At 37.9% G+C, this 25,710-nt stretch overlaps 1 pseudogene; it reads left to right on the top strand.

Annotated features, from left to right (window-relative positions):
- The first annotated feature begins 1,161 nt into the window (after positions 1 to 1,161).
- Positions 1,162 to 1,368, top strand: LOC114243019 (U1 spliceosomal RNA; annotated as a pseudogene).
- Positions 1,369 to 25,710: the final 24,342 nt, after the last annotated feature.

The following is a 25,710-nucleotide window of genomic DNA, read 5'->3' on the forward strand; positions in this document are numbered from 1 at the left end:
CAAATAACTCGTAATAATAAAACTTCGCAGACTAATCAGGGCTGGAATGACTCATCCGATATAGGAGACCAGTCATTTGGTCAGTGTCGCAAAACTAATGACATTTAATGACGGCCGAACCGACGACTGGGGTGTTCAGACTCACAATCTCGTTACTACAATTACGATGAGCTAATTCAGACCTTGTAATGAAGGGAATAGAGTATTTCGTTTAGTAAAGATGTGAGTCAAGGTCTGTTGGCTGTCCACCTAGGGTGTTCTGGTCGGCTCGGGTGCAGTTGCCGTCGTTTGAGCCACAGGTAATTGGTGCGTCACAGTACAGAGTAAAAAACAAATATTATGTTACTTAGTTGCGTTTTCAAAGCACACCATAAATGTGCATAATTAATTGAAATTTGTTATTACCTATTTTATTTATTTATTTGGGAAACCAACAGTACAATACAAACATATAATATTTAAAAAAAAATAGTTAAAACAATAACAAAACATGTTTCCACTATCAAAATCACATATAAGTAGAAAGTGAACAGAGAATAGAAATTTAGAACTTTAAGTTACAAAAAAACAAAAGCAACACAATACGCACGTATATTATTTTGTACATCAACTTACACTATAAAATTATAATACTCATCGGACTAAATCACCTTCCAAAATAGCTTTTCTATATGCTACAAGTGACAAGTAAAAGAACATGAATGATTATGATTATATGAACAAACCTAACTAATTGACATGATCTGGACATATTGGTTTACAGTGGCTTGAGTGTGCTCCTGGCATTGCTGATGTCCATGAACCACGGTGACTATAATACTTTTCATAAGATGCTCCGTATGCTTTCTGCCCACACTGACAATAATTTTTATTTTCGCAAAACATTGTTCCTACTGTTTTGTGTTAGGTATTACACAAAGTTACTTTTACTTACTCAGAACAGAACAAATTTTGTTCAGTTTTTGGAACGAAGTTCCTTATGGGACGATGCGAAGGGGTACCCTAACTGGAAAAAAACGTCCGTAATGTAAGATTTTTTCTATTTAGTTTGTTATCAACAGATAGCGACATCTGTCAATCACGTAAATTCAACAATTCCTGAATCGCGGTGACGAGATTTTACACAGTTGATAGACGTTCTCGTATTTCTCTTGCTAAATCATACTTTCCTGGTGTGGGCGATACCGTGATCATGCAGGCGGTTCCCCCAGGGCGAGGCTGCTCCATTGCACTGCGGAGTGGTTGAACCTTGCGATTTTTTTTTTAAAATCATAATAAAAAATTGAATTTTCGTTATACCTCGAATAGAACTAAACTTAAAATTAATATTTTTATATTAAGGAACTTCGTTCCTATCCGGTGTTCCACGACACTACACATCTTTTTTTTTTCTTTCTGAAGGAATCGCCGTAACTATGCTGTCCAATTGACGTTATTATATTTTTGGAATTGTTTTGGTGGTGTGGCGTATCTTGTACTCCGGCTACCACTGTCCTGTCTATAAGTGTAGGAAGCAATCAAGCATCTGAAATCGACTTTGCGACTTCGAGCTCATTTTTTAGGAGGGGCATTCATACTGTTATATCTACGAGCCTCAATAATCTTTTAAAAATGGCCCTAAGTTTATCTACAGCAAAAAGTATTAATCTGTTATATTTCACGTTTGAAGCACTTTACTTCAATTTAGCACAATATTCAAATTTTTACGAACAATAAATACCATTCTCGTCCGTGGCCACGAAAACTGTTAAGCTATCCACGCATCGGAAATCATATAACAACAAATAAATAACGGGAGATTTAGCCGTCAAAGTAGTTTAAATTATTTGTCTATAATTTATTCATATTCAAACTAAATAAGTGAATTGTTGAGAAACTTCTAGCGCCAAATCGTTAAGTTTTCTTAGTATTTCGAGTTCGAAGCGAAAGTATTACGGAATGACTGCAAAAAAGTTTGAATTGATAGTAGATACAGAAAGCGCTGTGAGACCAGGGAACAGTAGGCGGCTTAATGACACAATAAATTTCACTTAAGAAGATCAATGAGATGTTATTGGTAATTCGCTATTAGATCTCGGAGCAAAAACGTCCGGATATTAACTTCGGATAGAACTAATGGTCGAAATATATTTAATTCTGGAATTAAATTGGATAAAGTATTTTTGAATCATGTTATTTTGTTGATTAATTTTATATTACGGTTGGTGAGTGATCACCGATGCTCAGTATTTTTGGAATATGCGCCATAGCTGGGCCACCGTCTACCTCTAATTTTTGGATTAGTAAGCCAATCTATAGGTACTAATATTATAAAGCTGAAGAGTTTGTTTGAACGCGCTAATCTCAGGAACTGGTCCGATTTAAAAAAATCTTTCAGTGTTAGATAGCCCATTTATCGAAAAGGGCTATAGGCTATAACATTACGGTAAGACCAATATAAGTGGAGCACCAATAAATAATGTTTCAAAATAGGGGTTTAAATAGCTCTTTAACTTTCTATAATTCAAAAATATTTTTACTTTCTATGTAAATGAAGTGGGGGATAAAATTTAACGTTATGCCAAAGTAACTATTCCACGCGGACGGAGTCGCGGACAAAAGCTAGTCATTCATAAATTCATTACAAATAATGAAATTTAAGGTTATACAATGAACGAATTCGGATTAATTAATCAATTTCGAATTAATCGATTTTCGCAGAAGATTGTTTCGCTTTGCAATGGATGCCGGACCTATGTCTGAAGGAAAACGTTTCGTTCCCGCCGGAATATAATCGTTGGGTCGTAATTTATATTGTCTGCTGCAGAGGCGAGTCCCGCTGCACATTCATTTATTTTATGTGCCATTTACAATTGTCGGTCGATGGTCAAGGGAGCGGGTGAGGGACGAGAAGAGGACCGCGGGGAGGGGGTGCTCTGGACGACGTTGCCTTCGCATTACAAAACCGTGCGGTCATCTGCCGGCTCCGTAATGGTATTTGTTGTAGGTAGGTGCCGCGTGGACTGTGACGACCGCGCACCATGTTTCGCCTTAATGGGTCTCTACATGAATAGATTCTTAAATTATTACAATATAACTATTATTATTTTTATATCCACCCTAATCCATTTTACAGATTATTTTGTTTAAAATGTGGCATTTTGAATCAGAAGAATACTTTATTGTATTTTTTGAGATTATGCAATAAATTACATTTGACTGCTACAGATATGTGACCTAGGCCGTCTGATTCTTAATCTCTTTGCCTGATGTTGCCTAGCTAACCTTCTCCGTTTCCTCTTGTGATCGTATGTATCTTGAGTACCGGTGGCATTTTAGAGCTCGAACCATTACTATTGTCCTGATTAAATCTGCAACGAATCATGCATTCCAGTCTAACGAGTCGGTTGGCTATTATTTTAAAGTAGCTGAATCTTCATCGTATTGTTACATGGTGAGTAGAAACATACAATTCACACGAATCTTTTCCTTAAACACTAAATCGCAAAAGTAACTTTAAAATATACAATTTAAAACATTTCTCAGTTGCTGCATTTTTCGTAGCAAGTCGATGTACCATGAAAGCGGCCCGAAGGCTAAGTCAGTATTCTTTTGTTTTTTAATTATAACGCCGCTGTCCGTGGGGTGATGCCCCCTGCCAAGTTTCTGGTGGAGATGCTTTCTTATTAAGCGCCCGGGCGCTCTCCTCCTACGAGCGCCGGCCATTCATTTCGTAGAAACTTATAACCTGACTCGCGTACTTATGAGCGTCGCCAATAAACATAGCGATGACCGGAGGCCGCGGCAGTCCTCCTTGGACTCGCCTCCGCGTCGGAGAGGGACGAGTGGGACGGTGGTAAGTCGCCGTTCGCGGCGGAGCATTGTTAGCTAAATATCTAGGTGGTCAGTCGGGCGGGCGGGCGGTGGCTTGGGCGGCTAGAAGACGGGCGGGGCGGCGGACGTGCCGGGCCCGGCGCCGGCCGATGTATTGAGCGCGTATTGCAGACGCGGTCACGCGCTTGCAATATTGCGTTCGCCCTGCGATATTGCCCCTCGGTAACTCAATTTGATAAATTGTGCAAAGTTCGAACTTCGAACGCTCTTAATACATACGAGGCTTCGATGCATGTACTAGAGGCAGTGACTGGTCACCACACTGTTTGATCATATCAACTTGTTTGTTTATATTAATTTAATATAATATCAGATACACATAAAAACACAAATAATACGGATATCTTCGATTACAACTTCCTTTCAATTTACGGTACCAAACATGTCTTGAAGATATAGATGATTAAATAAATAAAACATAAAATAAAGTGGTAAATGGTGCATAGATAATAAGGGTACCAAAAGTCTGATTTAAAAATATCCCTTAAAAACAATTAGTTGCTAATATCTATTTAGATGAAACAACAATCGTATCGTGTTCGGTAATAATCCAATTAATGTTTGTAAGTAATAATCGCATTAATTGAAATAGACCTAAGTCAGTCAGTTCAGCATTGTAATTACGATAACGTTTTCGGTGTAAATCTATAGTTTAGGGTTTTGTATTATGCCTACATTACGAATTAAAGTTTTTGATTTATTACTATGAGCCAATAAGCTGTAATCCGTTTGCTGCTGCCATCCTATTCAAGACATAGCTCTATCTGTTATAACGGCTGTGCTACCCCTGAAACCGAAAAGCGTGACTACTTCGCGACAGGAATGGTCAGGATGGTGATACCTACTTGTCTACTTCGTCTGACCTCCTTATACATACAATTAATAAGTATGAAAAAAAATGCTTCTAAATTTTTCGCCAATAAATGTTTCCAAATTCAAAATCCAACCAATCAACGTACTGCATTACTCGTAAGCATCGACAGAAATGTTTCAAAACTGTAAATTATAAAGGTACCGTCGTTTCGAACAGTGTGATGTTGGCTTTAGAACGGGGCTGGCGCGTAGTGGACGCGGTGCGGGTTGCGTGTGCCCGCGGCTTCAGCGCCGGGAAAATGATTTATATTGTTTGTGTAGCGGCGGGGGGCGCGCGGGGGTGGGCGCGCTTTCTCAAGCAGATCCAGTCCACTGCAGATATGGCCGAGTATTATTATTGATCCGGCGTCGGGCGGCGGTCGGCATTTCCTACCGTTCATACTCGACCGGACGGGGGCGCCGCCCGACGCCCGACATATTTATTGAGGCGCGGGACACACGCCGACATAAAACTTATTATAACGACGCTGCCCACCTACTGCGGTGCACTAACCTTTAATGAGAAAACGCGCGGGGCGAAGACCGCCGTAACCCCTCGGCCAATCCGGGCGTGTTATGATATTATATCAAGTAATAAGGGCCAATCGCGTCGCGTTATGATATTGAAGGCGGGCGGAACTTGGTAAGATGTGACTGTTTTACTCGTAGGGCGGGCGGATTATGATATTCATTTATTAATATAACGGGAGGATCGGGCTTATTTACTTTGGTATATGTTCATGTCATCGTTCGATGTTAGGAACATTTTGTAATATAATATGGATAAATATATTCTTTAGAGGGTCCGATATCTATACTAATATATACAACTACAGTGGTTTTTATGGATGTTCCGTTATAACTACTGAACCATGGATCCGATTGGCTTGAAACTTGGTATCCATGTAGAAAATACATGTACTTAATGGATAGGCTAGTATCTATATGAGTGTTGGGCTCCCTAATAATAATGATAATAAATAATACTGTTAATTTTAAATGCCCAGCGAAGCGGGCGAGTACGGGTAGTCTTATATCTTATATCTCTATATATAAAAATGAATTGCTGTTCGTTAGTCTCGCTAAAACTCGAGAACAGCTTGACCGATTTGGATAATTTTGGTCTTGAATTATTTGTGGAAGTCCAGAGAAGGTTTAAAAGGTAGATAAATATGAAAATGGTCGAAAATAAATAAAAATAACAATTTTGTTTTTCCTTTGATGTGTCTGTTCCCCGTCGCACGGATTCCTTTTGTTTGTTTTAAGTTTATTTTATACAAAAGTTTATGTCTTTTATTTATCGATTTTGGCACTACGAAATCTGCCGGGTAAGCTAGTAATATATAAAAGTAACGTTTGTTATGTGAAATATTACAGCCATTTTTATAGTTTAGTGTTTTTTTTGTTGATTTTTTTTATTAAATTAATTTTAGAAACAAATTCTCGCTTCAAGAGTATATAATAAATGTGTAGCGTCTATTTCGGTATAAATTCGAAACGTAACGCGTATGGCGACCGAGTCGATTCTTATGATGACATTTCAGCGCTTTTCCTATCATCCAATATCGGCATTTTCCATTTCGTCTGCGAACGACGAAACGTTTGATTTTATTTTCGTCGATTTTGCAGAATCGTGACCTGAAACCGGGATAAGGATTTGTTGCGCGACTTTCATCACTTGGCTCCTTCGATGCGACTATAACTTACTTTGATTTATATACATCTTTTATGTATTTGTGCCATACGAATAATTGCGGCTGTAATTTTCTTCTTTTATACATATAAAAATGAATTTTTGTTCGTTAGTCTCGCTTAAATTCGGGAACGGCTGGACCGATTTGGTTAATTTTGGTCTTGAATTATTCGTGGAAGTCCAGAGAAGGTTTAAAAGGTAGATAAATATAAAGTTTAGATCTTTTATTTATCGATTGAGGCACTACGAAGTCTGCCGGGTCAGATAGTAATAAATAGAAGGGGGATAAATATATCAAAAGGCAAATAAATTAATTGCAAATTTACTTTGTTAGTTGACGTTTATAAATAAGTTTTTTTTTAATAATGGAATATTTGTATATTATTGGATTTCGAACTGCCTTACTTTATGCCTTTTTATTGATGTTGCAGGCAGATGAGCATAGGGCCTGCCTGTGTTTGGTTACCATCGCTCATGGATGTCAGCAATGCCAGGGGATCAGCTAAGAGACTGTTTACTGCTTAATACCCGAAATCAAACCCGCAAAATTATAATTTGCGTAATTACTGGTGTTAGGACCTCTTGTGAGTCCGTTCGGGTAGGTACCACCACTCTGCCTATTTCTGCCGTGAAGCAGTAATGCGTTTTGGTTTGAAGGACGGGGCAGCCGTTGTAACTATACTGAGACCTTAGAACTTATATCTCAAGGTGGGTGGCGCATTTACGTTGTAGATGTCTATGGGTTCCAGTAACCACTTAACACCAGGTGGGATGTGAGCTCGTCCACCCATCTAAGCAATAAAAATAAAATAAAAAACTCTCCGCATGCGTCTATTGAAGATATACTTGTCATAGCGCTCAAGGAATACTACAGAAAGAATCTTTAAAAGAGTCTTTATACTCATTGTGCATGAAAACAACGGTTCTAGAAGTTATGGATGAATCTGCTGGGGTGACAGATGGTGCTATCGTAAAAATGAGCTCAAACAATTCCTCAGACCATTCTTCTTGGAACGTACTTACAGTATATTACACATAGAGAACCGAAGTACCATCACAGAGCCAAGGGCTCTAAGCGATCCGATGAAATTTGAATTTGAATAACAGATTTCAGCAATATTTTTACTAAACAATGATTTGGATTTGGAGTTATTCAGAGTTCGACATATTGGCAATTTAAATTCACCTTAATCAAATCGTATCGAATTAAGCATCGTCCTTGTTCGGTAAATGAGTTGATAATAAAACGATAATAAAGAGGCGCCTTTGTAACGAACTATAACAGATCGGTAATTGCTTCCACGATACCTCCTCGCGTTATTACGCCTTTTACGACGCCGTATGGGGTGAATAAAACATTTTTACGAGCGGCCATGCCTGCTATAATACATAAACCTATCGATACATATGTGTACACGATATAAACTATGTCTGCTATGTACATGTACTGGTTAATTGTATTCTTTTATAGAGAAAGCGTAAGTTAGACTTGCCTGTCAAGTATATACAGGGCAATGAACTTTGGAAAAATATATACGTAAAACATATTGTGTTTAAATCGGGATTATGTTTCGTTCAGTAAAACAATATTTCATTGGAGATACTGTGGAATTATCAAATGTGAACAATTATATATATCTATCTTTATGGATCTATTAAAGTGATTTTAATTTGTTGTTGAAGTTGAGAAATGCGCGTTTGGGATGGTGTGGACATGTGATGAGATGAAATGAAAATGAGGTTGGTAAGAGAGTGTTAACTATGAATGTGGAAGAATATAGAAAAAGAGGTAGACCTAAGAAGAAATGGATGGATTGCGTGAAAGTCGACATGTGTAAGAGGGGAGTGAGCGAAGTAATGGTATATGGAAGGAGAAAACACGTTGCGCCGACCCCAGGTCTGACTCGACTGAGAGAAGGTAGTAGGACCTCTTATAGACCGCGCGGGTAGGCACCATCACCCTGCTTATTTCTGCCGTGAAGCAGTAATGCGTTTCGTTTTGAAGGGTGGGGCAGCCGTTGTAACTATACTGAGACCTTAGAACCCATATCTCAAGGTGGGTGGTGGCATTTACGTTGTAGATATCTATAAGCTCCGGTAACCACTTAACACCAGGTGGGCTATGAGCTCGTCCACCCATCTAAGCAATAAAAAAAATATATAAAAGGGCAGGAGAATGACGATCACGATTTGCATATTAGTTTGATTTTATATCTATCGCTTTTGGATATTGGTGATTAGTTAAATGTTGATCTGGGACATCGGAAGTTCCGATCGCGTCCCTCGTGCTGTGCACACATGGCTCCGGGCCCGGACACTCAACTAGATTGCGTCATAATGTACAAGGAAACTGGCCCCGGCTACAAACAATTATACGCACAAAATGAATCAACTATCGGCCGTCGTCCGACTCGAATTTTCTTTGAACGCTCGTAAGGCAACATTCTGTTGAACGAAGTTACGATATATGTATTTTTATTTTTCACTCTGGGGACACTTTTTCGACCCTCGTCCGAGCGGTCTCTTTGAAAAGTGGACATCGGAACGCGAGGGAAGCAGCCCCCGAGGACTCCGGACAGAAAATGCGTTGTAAACATTGCGACTACATTCAATTTCCCGTCATTTTTCAAACTGATAAATAATTCTGTCATCGAACACTCGGACAGGGGTCGGTATGAAGTGATTGCCGATGGAAGGACGTCGTCGCCGTAAAAAATAGCGACTGATGAGACTCTCTGCCTCCGGCGGCCGTATGTGTGCGATATATTTCTTTTTATTATCAGATATCGAGGGACCCGGGAATCGAATAAAGCGCTCATATTTAATTCATAAGATACCGGCCATACAGCACTACGCCGGACTATTTTATTTAAGATGTTGAAAGATTACGGACGCGGAGTGCGTAACTTCTAAGCGTCCCGAGACAGATGAGCAGCGTGTCGTATCGTACGGACACGTAAATTTAGTTTTACTAGCATTAATCTATTTATTTATAAGTCTATCTATATTTTTATTCTATTATTTTAAAATTTTATAAGGAATGCTTGTAGTCTAAAGTTTAATCACCGGAGCAGTGTTTTCTTGAGAATTATATCGGCGCACCGCGATCGCCAATGTAGTGATGTTATGACTAAGACTGACCCCGCATGAGTAAGTACCACATCATCCTACCTATCTTCTGTCACGAAGAAATCGTGCGTTCCCGTTGTATAATACCCATTTGAAATTTCCAGTTCATTTCGAGTGAGGTGCGTGACCATGTTAATATTCCGGCGACTTATTACCGGACGGGCCGAAAACTCGGCTGCCGGTAAACGTTGAAAAACGCTTTCTCATTTATAAAATTGTTTTGAGTACATATCGACGCTTGAAAGGCAAATGTGACTAAGCGACAATGCGTGAACTTTACAGTAGACTAATTTAAAGTTGAAATAACTGAAAAAAAAATTTTAACGAATCTAGCTGTAGGATTGAAATGATTTTAATAGACCTAGAAAAATATTTTTTTGCGTATCGTTATTGCCTATCATTTATGTATAAAGCAGTTATTGTCGCTTAGTCACGTTTGCCTTTCAAGCGTCGATATCATATCTCAAAATAGGTAGTGCAATTTACGTTGTAGATGTCTATGAGCTCCGGTAACCACTTAACATCAAGTGGACCGTGAGCTCGTCCACCGATCTATGCAATAAATAAATAAAAACGTACATTAATTAATACGAAAAGTCATAGTAAAATTCAATAACAATATACTACGTTAAACATTAAAATTTGATTGGCGAAAATTTCGATTTTCTCCGAGAGCTTTATTGCGGTAGAATTCATTTAAATTCCTTAATTTATTACTTTTGTGCGTCAAATGTCCGGCAGATGTGTTCAATACATTTACAGCGTCCGCGGCAAGAGGCCGCCGGGGTCACTCGTACTATTAAATAACTCTCCGACAGCTAAATGAGTGGGGGACGCGTAATGTTCGCAGAGCTGTTCTTCCCGATTGTACCTTTACAAGTAATATTAGTCTCAGTTTACACTACACTTGAAAGATTAATTCATATAAATCGATACAGACTAGAGAATTCATGTTTCATTACTTTAAATGATGTCCTATAGCGCGATGTATTTGGGTTTCCTTATAAATAAAAAATAATTTGTAAAAAAAACTACTAAATTTATCGTGAATGGTACCATAATTTTAAATAATGTTATAATTTATAATATAGGTAGGCAGCGGCTTGACTCTGCTCTGGTATTGCTGAAGTCCATGGGCGATGGTAAACACCACCATCGGGTATGCTCGTATGCCAAAAGGGCAATAAAAAAAAAGTGCAATAGTCGTAGGGATGTGTATAGGATGAGAAGATAGTTGATGATAATTTACTAAGTAGTTTTCCTGTATTCAAGTGCGTCTATAATAGGAAAGGCAAAGATAAAGAAACGATTAAGAAAATTGACCTTCTCTATTATGTAGAAATTTTTTCTGCTTTTCTTTTCACCTTTTTAATCATTGGCATTCTAAATTTTAATATACAAAATTATGTTATGTTGCTATTGTTCAGAAAATAACTGTAATCACGTCCGTACCCTATTTTGTCAAATTTTCATTTGATGTAATGATGGAATTGTTAAACATTTTATGCTTGTATAAATATTGACTCATTTTAAGTCTAATTTTCCTGTTTCATTTAAAAAAGCATCATTGCAAATCATATGCAATTAAAATAATCCTAATCCGTAACATCATCAACCCATTTTCAACTCGATTGCTTCAAAACCGAGCGCTCATATTATACATATTATGAATATATTAATATGAATATGCGACATATTAGGAATATACGCGGTTAGTGCCATTATTCATTTTTTAATAAACCCAAACTGAATGTAGTCAACGCTTGTACAACTTTCTAAATTTATTCGCCGTTCACCAAAACCGTGTAGATTTCTATAAAATCCGCAACGAACACAGCTGATAGGAACTAAGTTTATATTTTATTCATACATTGTATTGTTGGAATATCAATTGCCTCGCCCGGCGGTAGGTAAAGGGTACATTCGCAATCCGCACGGGATTCACTTAGATTTGAAGGAAAATAGATTTCGATTTCCAAAGCTGCGACAAAGCAATCCGATATATTTTACAGACAGATATTGCAGGCGATTTCTTTTTAGCTTTGAAATATAAGGGAAGGAGATTCCGGGGGACCCGTGTATTTTGCTACTGTATATCAAAACTTTGTATCTTAGAGATTCAGTACATTAACCTTTGACTAGAAAAGTGAATCCATTTGGCGATGGAAATAAAATTTAAATAGACATTTTGGATTTAACTGGGACTTTACTTCTCTAATAAAATTTAATCTATGTTTTGTGTATTGATTGTGTATTTGCGCTACTAGTCATTTTCCTACATTGAAATCGAAGTGTCTGGGAAATATAAGAAAACATTAATGATTCGTCGAAAAAAAATCAGCGGCTCAATGGAACATTTGAGAATTTTTAGTTACTCAATAATCATCATTGCAAAACAAATATTCAACAATTTTATATGTACACCTAATGGCCAAAGGGGTGTGTTCTAAAAAGCGTTTAAGTCAAAAAAGAAAATGTGCAAAAGGTCATCGACGCTTTAAAAGAGGAGACGGTCTGCTTCCTCTTTTTTAATTTCGGCAGACAGACATTGCACTAAAGGAAAACATTAAAGGGGAGAACTCGGACCCCTTTTGTTGTGATTAATTTATTACGTTCTTTGTTTATGTTTTGATTTTGGTAACAAACATAATAAGGGTCATTGTTTGCAAATTCAATGCAAATTATGTTCATAGACAAGCATACTGATGATGTATGTTTTTGTTTTAAATGTATGCAAGTACAATTCGGAGTTTGATGTCAAGAGTCATAATGGAAGTTGGCACATAGATTGTCGTGCCTGGTGTTTTCTTGGCAGGACATGGCTCCTAGGCGATCCCTGGGCTTGTCTCTTCATAAAAAGAGAAAACATATTTGGCAGTTTTTCAATTTAGCGCAATGTAATCAACTTAATGGCTACCCATTTGCATATCTGAAGTAAAATGATTACTCAATTACCGATTCTGACTAAAACCTAAAAGAAATAATATTATTGGCATCAGTTATGTATCAAACCTACGACAGTATCACTGGTGCAATATAAAAGTTAACGACACAAGAAAACGCGTTTTCCACAACATTAAAGATAACAACAATACGGGGGCGAGCGAGTGTAGAGCCTCCCGCGAGGGTGGCGGGAGGGGGTCGAGAAAAATTCAATATTAATATGAAGGAGGTGCGAGTGAGAGATGATCGCGGTCTCTGTCGCGCGGCCAATGGCGAGCCTTCTCGACGTTGCGATATGATGAATTTATGGATGTAATAAAAGCGAGGTTCGCGATTGGAGGAGCGGTCACGAAGTACTTATTTTCTTTATTTTCATATTTGGAATGTCGACCTTAAATCGTTTGCAGAAGAATATGCACCTTCGCTCTTTCTTGACTTGAGATCACTAGCGGCCGAGAAGCTGATTTACTGGTCGGCTAACTGCTACATATGAGAGAAAGTCACATTGGCTCTATTAATGCACATAGCTTTTTATTTACTACGTTAAAAAAGTATTTCAATAGTGAATTAGTCGAGTAGGAAGGCAACGTTTTAAGATTCCGAAGTTTGTGTGGTCGAGTCTGAGGGGCACTTGTAGTACAAAGGCTGGTAACTGGCAGTTGATTGAGGCGTGAACGACGCTCGGCCGCCGGTCGGGGTTTCTTTCTTGATTTGGTACTCGAGTGGCCGAAAACGACACTCCTATTTGCATGAGCTGATTTCGAGAATCTCGTTTTACATCTCAAGAAGGTATAGGGACAAGTTGTGGTTCTGTTATTTAGTTTATGTTTAGAATGAATGTTTGTTTAAATTGTGTCGTATAATACACACAATATATATTTTTTTTATAAACGTCCGTTGATTTGTTTGTTTGTTTAAAAATAATCTCTTTCGAATTTTTAAATACGGTTTTCGATTTAAATTTCGGGATGTAAGGAAAACATCTCGAAAGATAAGACTGACGCCAGTGCTACATAATAGAATCATAGCGATCACAAGACACGTTGTTATTATTATTGCATGCAATGTAATACAAATAAAAAACAGGTGAAGTACAGAGTCGACGGACTCGTGTGTCGCGGCAATAGTCAGCTACCTTCACCATACATTGCTGGTTTACAAAATATGAATCTATTTACTAAGACGTGAACAGATCATGAACCAAACAACTAAAAACGTTTTTTAGGTTTACGTGAGAGTATTGTATACGAAAATTATTTCTTTTTAGTTTCAGGAGTATCCTCTTAAAAATACTAGTTATGAAAAAATGTCTTGAAAACCAATAAAAAAACGTTTTCCGAATCGTATCGAGACAAATCCTCAATGACTTTACGCAGCTAGCACACGAAAATTGATACCATCAATATAATGGTTTGGATCCGTTCAAAAGGCAGTGCCTTGACAGCAGCAAAGACAAGGCAAACGAAATAAATAGGGGGAAAGGGGGGGAGCGTCGGGCGAGCCAGCCACACGGAAGTATTGGGGATCTGGCAAAGCGAGTTTTGAAGCCCAATTATATCGCAGGTGGAGCCCCGAGGCGAGCCGTGATTTTGAACGGAAAACATAACAACATCGGTGTCTAAAGTGATTTCGAGCTTCAGATGTTTTAATAAAGAAGACAACGATAGCAAGTCGGCTTCGGCATAGACAATATATCCAACAAATTGTTTATTGTATGTTTATTACAAGTGTTTTTTACAAGAATGTCAATTAGGGTGAATCGTACAGCTTGTAATTAATTGTCGTGTTTTTTTATCTAGTATTTGATTGTTAATCTTTATAAATAGTGAGCAATCACCAAACACAAGCACACATTTGTTTAAAAATAATAAAATAATTAAAAGTGTTTGTATTGTTTTAGTTTATTACCTTTGCTAGGAGATTTTCTTAAAATTTAAATAAGGGCTATGTTAGTTGATTCGTTAAATGTAATTGTAAAGTGATTTAAAAAACGCGGTGTCTACTAGTTCGTAGTTGTATATTTCATACACGTGCTTATGTAAAAAGCACTCCCTGTAACAGCGTAGCGGAGTACAAAAGCCAAAGTTTTTCCCGCAGCGAGATTCCTTTTTCTTTGTTTGGTGTATTTATTGTAAATCTACTCGTAGTTCGGCGTACGCCCGTTAGAAGTATTCCACATAACTTGTCCTAACAACAGTTCTTATCTTTTACTAAGCATTGTGTTTGAATTGATTCGGTATAGAGATTTTTTAGTTAATGTTAAATACATATGTAGGCATATACTGGCAAATACATATAAATCGCGAAAGTTCATCATTCGGAGGAGTAAGAAGAGGGTTATTTATACTAATATTATAAAGAGGAAAAATTTGTTTGTTTGTTTGTATTGGATAGGCTCCGAAACTACTGAACCGATTTGAAAAATTCTTTCACTATTTGGAAGCTACACTATTCCCGAGTGACATAGGCTATAATCTTTTATGAAAAAAATTAGGGATCCTTACTAAAACTCCAATAATGTAACCCAAGGTGTAAAAAAATACCTAAAGAATTCTTTACATCGCGTGTCTTGCGAAAATTATTGATGGTAGAATAAAATAATACACTACGACTTTGTAGAACACATTATTATTTACAAAAAGTGTCCCGATAGCATATGTCTGACTATTATAGTTATGCCACAATTAGTGTTCTTTTATTTAAAAAAAAAAAACAACATCAATTATCGTTGAAAATTTTGTTAAAGTCCCGAGTGGATCCTAAGCGGGCCGCTAGTAGGTATAATTTTGATTTGTATTTGTATAGGAATCCCATAGTGAAACTATCTTTAATAAAGGAATGAGATCTAAATTTAATACAAATGCAGATGATATAAAATTGGGAATAATTGTCGAAAGCCTTCCCTTTTCCGAGATGTAAATTTAGCTACGAAACAATGTGAACTAGATAATGCAGTGCACACACGGTGGCGCTCGTTAATATGATTTGCTCGGTTCCAGTCGCTTCTGCACTCTCCTTTATATTCTACACCAACTTCGTTAACTAGTTTCTATTCGATGTGTGAGTGTTATTAATGTTCAGCATTCTACAAAATTATACCGAGCATTTTTGTTTAGTAGCGAATAAAAAAAAATTGTATAAGTCTAAGAGAATGAGGCATGGGTTGTACATAATTGCATATGCAATTTCGAAAAGGGTACATGTCGCATATTTTGTCAAATACGTTTTTTCATATACATGTAGTTTTGAGGCTCACCTACACCCATTTTATAATAATTCCAGTTATTTTCAATTGCTAATTAACACTAAAATATATCTCAAAAGTAAATATTTTAAATTTTACACTGCATTAGAAAATAATCAGTTTTTTCATTTCCTAAAAATTTTACATTTTCAGAGATGTGCCCTTTTCAAAATTGCATATTCAATTTAATTCGATATTGTGTTAAGATCGTTATTATAAATTTCCTCACGCTACGACATAAATGCCCATTAGAATTGGATGCGGCCACGGGAAGTGCTACAGAAGACGTGTAGTGAGAGGGGGCGGTGGAGGTCCAGTCTTGAAGACACTTAAGGGGGAGGCTCACCCCCCACGGCGCCGGACGACTTGCTTATTCTATCAAGCGTGGACTCACACACGGGTACTTCGTGCATGTACACACACGCACACATGCAGGCCGCATTATACGGCCGGCCACCACTCCACTATGTCAATACAATACGCTCTCTTCGGCTGGACTTAGATTATTTAGAAAGCACTTGTAACGTTCATATAAGAAGCGCCGCGGAAGAAGTATTCTACGTCACAATGGCCGGTACGTGTCGACGAGGGCCGAGCGGGGATACACAGAAAAGATTACGATCCTAAAAAAACAGCCGACACTTACGAATATACCTAATATTCTTTTCGCGATTGACTTAGGTTGTAAGACGAGCGGTTACGTGTTCCGTTTCACTATTGGTTGAGATTGTATTGTTCGTCTTATGTTTTTTTTTTATTGGCCTTGTAGGTAGACGAGCATACGGCCCACCTGATGGTGAGTGGTTACCGTCGCCCATGGACTTCAGCAATGCCAGGTGCAGAGCCAAGCCGCTGCTTACCGTTTATTATGTATGTGTTAATATTTTTTAAAATAATTTAATTTAATTTCTTACATCTTAATATATGTAGGTTTTACATACGTATGACGTAAGACATGTGTCAAAAAAATAAAGAATACGAATTTTAATGGACACTTATTCTATTGAAAAACGTTGTGAATTTTTTATTTATTATTAAACTCATTCCTTGTACTTTAATCGGTCAATAAATTGCTATAAAATAATTAAAGTGCTATATGTGTCGTCTTAAGTAGTTTTCCATGTTCGCACAGCTGCAATATATGTATGCGAGCGCAAATTTATTGAAGAGATATTTCTAAGTAGCGCGTTAAAAGCTGATGAAAGTTAATAATGCATGCAGAGTGCCGCATTCATTGAACATGACAGAGAAATACCATCGGTCATAACGAAGGATAAAAGTATCGTGGGGCTACGCTGCTGGACATGGTCTCTACGGTACTACGGCGTAGAGGAGATGCTACGAGTGTAGTAATTTTCTCCGACTCTATCAGCCATATTTAATTACCATAAATTGCTAATATATTAATGTCCTAATTTTGTGTGTTTGTTTATTTGTTTTTCCTTCACGTAACAACGGTTTGTTATATTGAGATGCGTTATTACAAAGAAAAACTTTAGGCGCCCATTAGTGACGTAGTTATTTCTAATCAACGACACGTATTCAACTATATTAGTAACATATAATGGACAGGGATGTTCCGTGGTATTTCCAGAGCACAATAGATATTTTAGTGAGAAATATCGATAGTTTAGGTTATTTAGTGAGCAATTCTCGACTCGGTGCTCTGAAATTAATGACCCTTTAAATTAATAAGTGTCAAAGTTCAACATCGAACCACGCGACACTGGTGTGAGTTAGCATAACGTCTCGGCACTCACGTGACGTATGTGTGCGCCAAGAGACACCGACTCATGTGTGGGTACTTTCATAAATCTGTTGGGAGATATATGAGAGCGCAATTTCCGGTATCCGGCCATTAGCGCCGAGCTTTTATAAGCTTAAAGCTTAGGTTAAAGATTTTCTGGGTAGTTTAATGCGAATCTTGTAATAGGTACAATAAATTTTATATAAAGTATGTGATTGCATATTAGGTGTCGATCCGGGAGCTTTAATGTGTTTAACTTTGGCCTAATGTCTGTTTGTAGACGATCCTGGGAGGTACCATTTTGATGAAATTAAAAAAAAAATCGTATGTGTGAAGTTTGTGCGTTGATTACTCGGTTCGATTACTTTGTGTCTTCATGATTAATGAAAAATGTCACGTACAAAAATGAGTGGTGGTGGACGGAATATGGAGGCGTGTGTGGATAAGGAGGATGGGGATCCGGGGAGGAGAGCGACTTATTATTTTTATCGACCGTAAAAAGGTGCCGGACCTCGTATGGACCCTTCGACGGAGACTCGAGATTCCAATTATTTACGGATATTTTATTCCAAATCCCGAAAAATACTATTCCGGGAAAGGGGATGGCGCTTGTATCATGCTTCACTACCAATTGTTTACTCTGAAACATTCGGGATGTAATGTATGGAGGGGCTTAGCTTTTGTATGTACTTTCTAAATGTTAATAAACTTAATATTAAAAAGAAATCGTTTAATATTTTGCGGTTGTATAACAGGTGTTTGTCGAATCAAAAAGAAAACTTCGCAGTTCAAAGATCAAAAATGTAAACGCTACTATCGTTTACATTAACAGCTGTCCTTGTCAGTCAATCGTCAGAGCGTAAAATACACAAGTATTTTATTGAAATAGTGCATAAAATCGTGGACATTTGTTCCGCCTGTCCTACTCTGTGCTGTGACAGGGTAATCACGTGCCTGCAGCTGCAACACGCCTCGGCTCCCCATCCTGTCATGAACCACTCAATAATGCAAAACTGCAGCCAAAATGTACTCGTGACTCCGAAACGTCCATACTCAAATCAAAATCAAAGTAGGTACTCGTATTCTTTTTCACTAGTCGATGACAGATGATTTTTTTTTTTGATAACGCCATCTTGTTGTCTTTAAAGCAGTTAGTTGCTCTCAATTAAGAAAAATAGTATTATTATTCGGCAATAGATGTCGGTAAGAGTCATAAAGTTCATTATCGATAAAGTTGATTATCGAAAACACGAACAAAACAACATTTTCTGAAAATAAATCGTAGCTAGATCGATTTATCGCCCCCGAAATCCCCTGTATACTAAATTTTATGAAAAACGTCGGAGCCGTTTCCGAGATTCAGAGTATATATATTTATATATACAAGAATTGCTCGTTTAGAGGTATAAGAATCGAAGTGAACAAATGTTTTCGCGACTTATTTATGCAGTCCTCGAGGAAAAATCTTTTTACAATTAAAGCGACAATCTTCATAAATCAATTTCCCCCCCGAATTGAATGTCAATAAGTAGGGACGATTGTTAAACGACGCGCCGTAAAATAAAACTTTCCGGAAGGGAGGAAAGTTTCGAGCAAAAAGAAATATTTACATTAATTCTCTTCATTATGTTTGAGGAATAATCCTGGCCACCGTCTCCCGCTCCTCTGTCCCGATCGAGTTTTTATTTGAATATTTTTTTCGTACGCTCCCCGAATTCGTCTCTGCAGTACAAAAGGAAGTTTTTATTAGCATCTTAATGATTTTACGTCGGGTCCCCGGTTACAACAGCCTTTATGTCGTCAGATTTTCTTAAGTATTTTTTCAGAGTTTTTTTTTTGCATCTTACATTATTAAAGTTTTCATTCCGTCGCTTAATGAAGCTCATTCCTTCTGTTCGTTCGAGCCTTGATTGCCTTTGTTTTGCATAAATGCAAGATTTCTATAGGTTCCTTTCTAGAAAAAACGAGTCGCTTGGAAGTCTTTAAATTTGTTCTTCGAAAAGGCAATTAATTGATTCCTTCCGCTCTTTGTGTTACAAAGACGAACATTAAATAGAAGTTCAGAAGTAAACTACGTATTTGTAGAAGTATCTATATCTATCTATGAATAAATTCCTACCTGTTTATAGCTATAGTATAGTATCTTATATGTTGCTGTAATTTAGTGATAATATTATTTTTTAAGTAGACATTGCCAAACTTCAAAGACATCTATCACAACCTCGCAACCAATGCTCGACTTGAGACAAAAGTATGATGTATCAATAATTTTTATTATAAAGCTGCTCTTCTACTCTCCACATCCAATGCATGACTAATTTGAGGCTGAAATTTGTAGTGGGGGAAAAATATAACTATTGTAAATATTCTAAAATTTTTGACATTTTCTACTAACAGTGTTCACTTAGTAATCCAAATTCGACTATAATCACGAACACCTCAAGGCTTAGATTCGTTTTATATTTACTTCTCATTTGTTTTATTGTAGACATTTATTTTGTACAGGAACAAAAACTGTCTCCCCAAAAATTCATATCACCAAAGCTTCTCAGTAGTTCTCAGTTGACAAATAGAATAGAAAATTATTCTGAATTTATGTATTTAGCTATTTACATGAAGATTATTGTTAATTAAGTATAATTCTGATGTTCTCGTTTATACACTTTTGTATGGAAATTATAAATTAAAATTTTATTAAAATCAAATGGTTGCTTGGAATCGAGGAGTCGCGAGACAGCGCGCGAGGTGGCAAATGAATTGCATCCGACGCAGATCCGATTTGTCCTGTCCGGCACGGTAATTACATTCATCTCTGCTCCAGACTGATTTATGTTTCGCCTCCGCCTCCTTTAACCTCCGTCCTGCCATTAACTACTTTTTCCGTGTCCATCTTACGCACCACAAAATAATAATCGTCCGGAAAATCGACGCAGGCTGTATGTAATGTTATGAGAGGAAGGCCGACCGTTTTTCTCGAGTAGCAATCGAGTCCGAGATCTTGCTTTCTTTTTAATTTCCCTGCGGCCTCCTAATGAGGTCCCTGCGGCGGCGACTCCGCGCCGTTATCTATGATATTCTTGAGGTTGATGCTTATTGTGCGTGTCACTGATGGCTTCCCTTTTTATTATCCTCTCGAACACAATTCAGAGGCCGCCCAAATGAGTTCTTCTCATTTGCTTTGCTCTCTTTATTTCTCCAGGCGGCACTTTGTCTTGTGTCGCTACTTAACTTTTTTTAATTTTAATGAAACGGCCGCAGGATTCTTTCTGAACGAAGATTTCTTGTCTATTTTGAAAAAACTTTAGGAGAAGCTCAGATAGCTTTAATATAATTCTCTTTATAGGGATTAAGCGAAAACGTATGCCAAAAGCTAACAAATGATCCGACTCCGCCTACACTTATCTATTAAAATGAGAGATTTTTGTCAGCTCGACAACAGTTCGGTGTTGTTTGCACTGGATTGTCCAATATTGTTACAGTCTTTAGAAAGGGCAATTAGAGACGTGTCGCACGTGGCTGGCACGTTTCATCGGAGCCTCACTGCAGTTGTGTGTCGGCAGCGCACGCGCTACCTCGTCAACTAGCGCTTATGTTTACATTTTGCGTAACCCGAGGCTTATCTTGGATAGTGATATGTTTAAATACCACACGCTTCTCAAATGAAGGTTTCCCGCTAAAATTGTGTTGTTTGTAGATAGGAATGTCGACAACAGCAACACCATGTACGCCAACATAGACAGTTTACTGTCTTTTTATATTTAGTTCTATATTTATTGTTTCATAGTCGTTTTGCCTTTGATCTACTAAAACCACCGTTCAGTTGTATCAGATATTTTCCCAGGAATCAAATTATTTTTACCTTTTGGACTTTATACATCATCAATCTTTATATACTAACTCTACTTTATACACCATCAATATTCAATTACTCTTTTCTTTTTGTTTTCTTCTTCATCATCATTCTCCTGCCCTTCTCTCAGACACCTGGTGTCGGCGCAACACGTTTTCTCCTTCCATACTCCTCTATCATATACCATTCCTTCACTCAATTTCGTTTTCTTCATCATTGATCATGACATTGAAATAATTATTCCGAATTTCGTCCGTCCTAGATATCATCATTCATTTTAATAGTTGTCGTCGCGTAATTGTTGTGACCCCCGGCATAATTGTGTCAAGTGATGAGACCGCGCTGGGGTTCAAATCTCGCAGACTGTTACCAATTTTTCGTTATAAATACTTATTTGGGTATTTATAAATTTTCACGAATAGGAACAAGACATCATATATTAAAAGTAAAAATTAAACAAACTATAGATTTGCGTAGCCACTGCTTGTGGTTACCACAGAGAATACACATAAATTAGTTATAGATAAGCAACTCAAGCATTCATCAAAAATGTTTAAGGGCTTCGGCCACTAGATGGGTTCGCTTCGATGAGTTTCTCATTGTACGATTTTTTCTTCTGTGTATAATTATACAATATTTATATGCCTTAACTTTAATAATATATAAGTTAAGGGGCATCCGCTACAAGATGTCGCTAGTTTCTATACAAAAAAATATTTGTCTTAAAGTATCGCAGTTTCAGGGCCCTGGTGGTTAGTCCGCATGGGTAGATTCTGCTATGAAGCACTTATGTGTTTTGGTTTTGAAAGATAGAATAATCGTGGAGACTATGGTCTTATGTCTCAACGTTGATGGCGGCATCTTTTCGCCATTTCTTTGATTTTCCGTAACCAATTACTAATCTCCGGTAACCAATTAATACAATGATGGGCTATAAAGTTGTCTGCCAATCTACAGCAATAGTGAAGTCAAATAATAATAAGAAAAAAATATCCAACCTTATTTTAATCCTTTGAATGTTTTTAGAAGTTTTTTTAATTATTGATGTAAACAAAGCGTAATCAGTTGCATCATAGAAGTTTGAATAAAGTGTTAAGTTCACTTTTCAGAATAGTTAATTAAGTAAAGGCCTGATGTTTTTGTAAACATTAAAAATCTTGGTTTCTCTGTTTAAATTCCAAGAGACAAGTCCCCACGGGGGCCGCCATTCTCGCATTCATAAATAAAATTGCAACTGAAAAATTTGGGTATCAACAAAATCCCCGCTGAGGAATTTACTTCATTTAAATATCGAATTTTTCTTGAAGATTATACCTTACGACAGCTATAAAGAAAACAGACGTTCCGCCCTCCGATAATGCGACGAGTCTCAGGAATTTTTGTTCCGTTCAAACCTCTCCTGACATAGGTATATTTTTGTGAGATCGACCGGAGATTTTAATACCCGATTTTATTTAAATTCGTTTAGGTGGTACGGGTTTCGGCGTCCCCTAGACGTTTATCGCGAGGGCGTGATCGTATTTATAATCAGACAATATTTCCTACTAAAGACGGGTTTATGTTTTAAAGTGCTTAACTTTATCATCCATACTATATTTTTTTATTGCTTAGATGAGTGGACGAGTTCACAGCCCACCTGGTGTTAAGTGTTGACTGGATCCCATAGACATCTACAACGTAAATGCGCCACCTACCTTCAGATATAAGTTCTAAGGTCTCAGTATAGTTACAACGGCTGCCCCACCCTTCAAACCGAAACGCATTATTGCTTTACGGCAGAAATAGGCAGGTTGGTGGTACCTAAACGTGCGGACTCACAAGAGGTCGTTGTATCCATCTACATTATTTGATAAAATTAATGTATAAAGTAAAAGTCCCTTAAGTTTGTTTGGTGTATTCAAAATTAGCTTTATTTTTGTTTGAATATAAAAAGCTTGGGCTCAAGCTTTATAGCCTGTGGTGCAAATAATGATCACAAATTTCCATTTGGTCGTTACTTTTTTGGCTCATTCATCTTAGTGGATTGACGTGAGATTATCTCTTGACCCTCCTTTGGATAAAACATCGATGCAGGAGTGCGATCAACATAACGTAACGTTTTGAAAAAGGAACGTCATTGATTTACCTATTTCATTTATAAAGTTTGATCATTGAATTTCATTAAAATAAAACTAGTGCAGTTGTAGTTGTTCCAAAAGTTTCCGGTTTCTCGTGGTCACGAATGAGTGACGATAAAATTTGTTAAATCGGTAAATGTAATAGTATTTACATTTTTATAATGCGTCTCAGTTTATTTAAGACTAGTTTTTTCCCGCGGCTTCGTCCGCCTGTAATAGTTACTTTGGCGTATATCTACATACCTATAGCGTAAGCTCTCAAAAGGGAAAAATACCCCGATTTTGAAACATTCTTTATTGGTGCTCCTCTTGGTCCTATTTGTTCTATTGGTCTTAGCGTGATGCTTTATATCTTATAGCCTTCCTCAGTAAATGGGCTATCTAACACTGAAATAATTTTTCAAATCGGCCCAGTAGTTCCTGAGATTAGTGCGTTCAAACAAACAAACTCTTCAGCTTTATAATATTTTATTTAAGACTGGCTGACCCGGCAGACTTCGTAGTGCATCAATCGATAAATAAAATACCTAAACTTTTGTATAGAATAAACTTAAAAAAAACAAAAGGAATCCGTCCAATGGGGGAGACATCAAAGGAAAAACAAAATTGTTATTCTTATTTAATTCCGAGCATTTTCATATTTATCTACCTTTTAAACATTCTCTGGACTTCCACGAATAATTCAAGACCAAAATTAGCCAAATCGGTCCAGCCGTTCTCGAGTTTTAGCGAGACTAACGAACAGCAATTCATTTTTATATATATAGATTATTTATTAAGAAATCTTGTTATTAACTATATAATAAGTACTTTAAAAATAGCAAATACTATTATAGTGAAGTCATCATTCACTTAGCGACACGTCATAGGTTTCGGATCCCCTGCACCCTGCAAGCCGCGTCTCTGCAAGCTGCAAAGTGATCGGTCTTCATTTGCCACCTCTCCTGTCTCGATTATCCATTTGGTCGCAGACAAACTTCAACTGAACTATCGGAAGAAAATTGTTGTTTTATGTACCTACTACAAATCAGTAGAATAATTTGAAACTTATTATAGAAAAGATATGTAATCTCAGAAATACTATATCATATTTGAAATATCCGAAACTGAAATATTGTTATATGTATGGTAATAAAGTATTGAATATTGTTAATAATAATACCTACCTACCTAAATAGTTTATCTGGAAGAGATCGTTTTTAGTATTAGATTTAGATAAGACCGCCTCTTCGATGTAGCGAAGGCGTTCGACAAAGTCTGGCACAACGGTTTGATCTACAAACTGTACAACATGGGAGTGCCAGACAGACTCGTGCTCATCATACGAGACTTCTTGTCGAACCGTTCGTTTCGATATCGAGTAGAGGGAACTCGTTCTCGTCCCCGTCATCTGACTGCCGGAGTCCCGCAAGGCTCCGCACTCTCCCCGTTACTATTTAGTTTGTATATCAACGATATACCCCGGTCTCCGGAGACCCATCTAGCGCTCTTCGCCGATGACACGGCTATCTACTACTCGTGTAGGAAGATGTCGTTGCTTCATCGGCGACTCCAGATCGCAGTAACCACCATGGGACAGTGGTTCCGGAAGTGGCGAATAGACATCAAACCCACGAAAAGCACAGCGGTGCTATTCAAAAGGGGTCGCCCTCCGAATACCACTTCGAGCACCCCACTCCCCAATAGGCGCGCAAACACCTCCGCCGTTAGCCCCATCACTCTCTTTGACCAGCCCATACCGTGGGCCTCGAAGGTCAAATACCTAGGCGTCACCCTCGACAGAGGGATGACATTCCGTCCCCACGTAAAAACGGTACGCGATCGCGCCACGTTTATACTAGGACGACTCTACCCAATGCTTTGTAGACGAAGCAAACTGTCCCTCCGTAACAAGGTAACCCTCTACAAAACTTGCATACGCCCCGTCATGATGTATGCAAGCGTAGTATTCGCTCACGCGGCCCGCACCAACTTGAGACCCCTTCAGGTTATACAATCCCGATTCTGCAGGATAGCCGTCGGAGCACCATGGTTCCAGAGGAACGTGGACCTCCACGATGACCTGGAGCTCGACCCCGTCAGTAAGTATATACAGTCGGCATCGCTGCGCCACTTTGAGAAGACGGCACGACATGAGAACCCTCTTGTCGTGGCCGCTGGAAACTACATACCCGATCCTGTAGACCGAATGGTAAACCGTCGACGTCGCCCAAAGCACGTCATCACGGATCCTCCTGATCCATTAACGGTGCTTTTAGGCAA

This window comes from Bombyx mandarina, chromosome 04 (genome assembly GCF_030267445.1).
Source record: "Bombyx mandarina strain Sakado chromosome 04, ASM3026744v2".
NCBI lineage: Eukaryota > Metazoa > Arthropoda > Insecta > Lepidoptera > Bombycidae > Bombyx > Bombyx mandarina.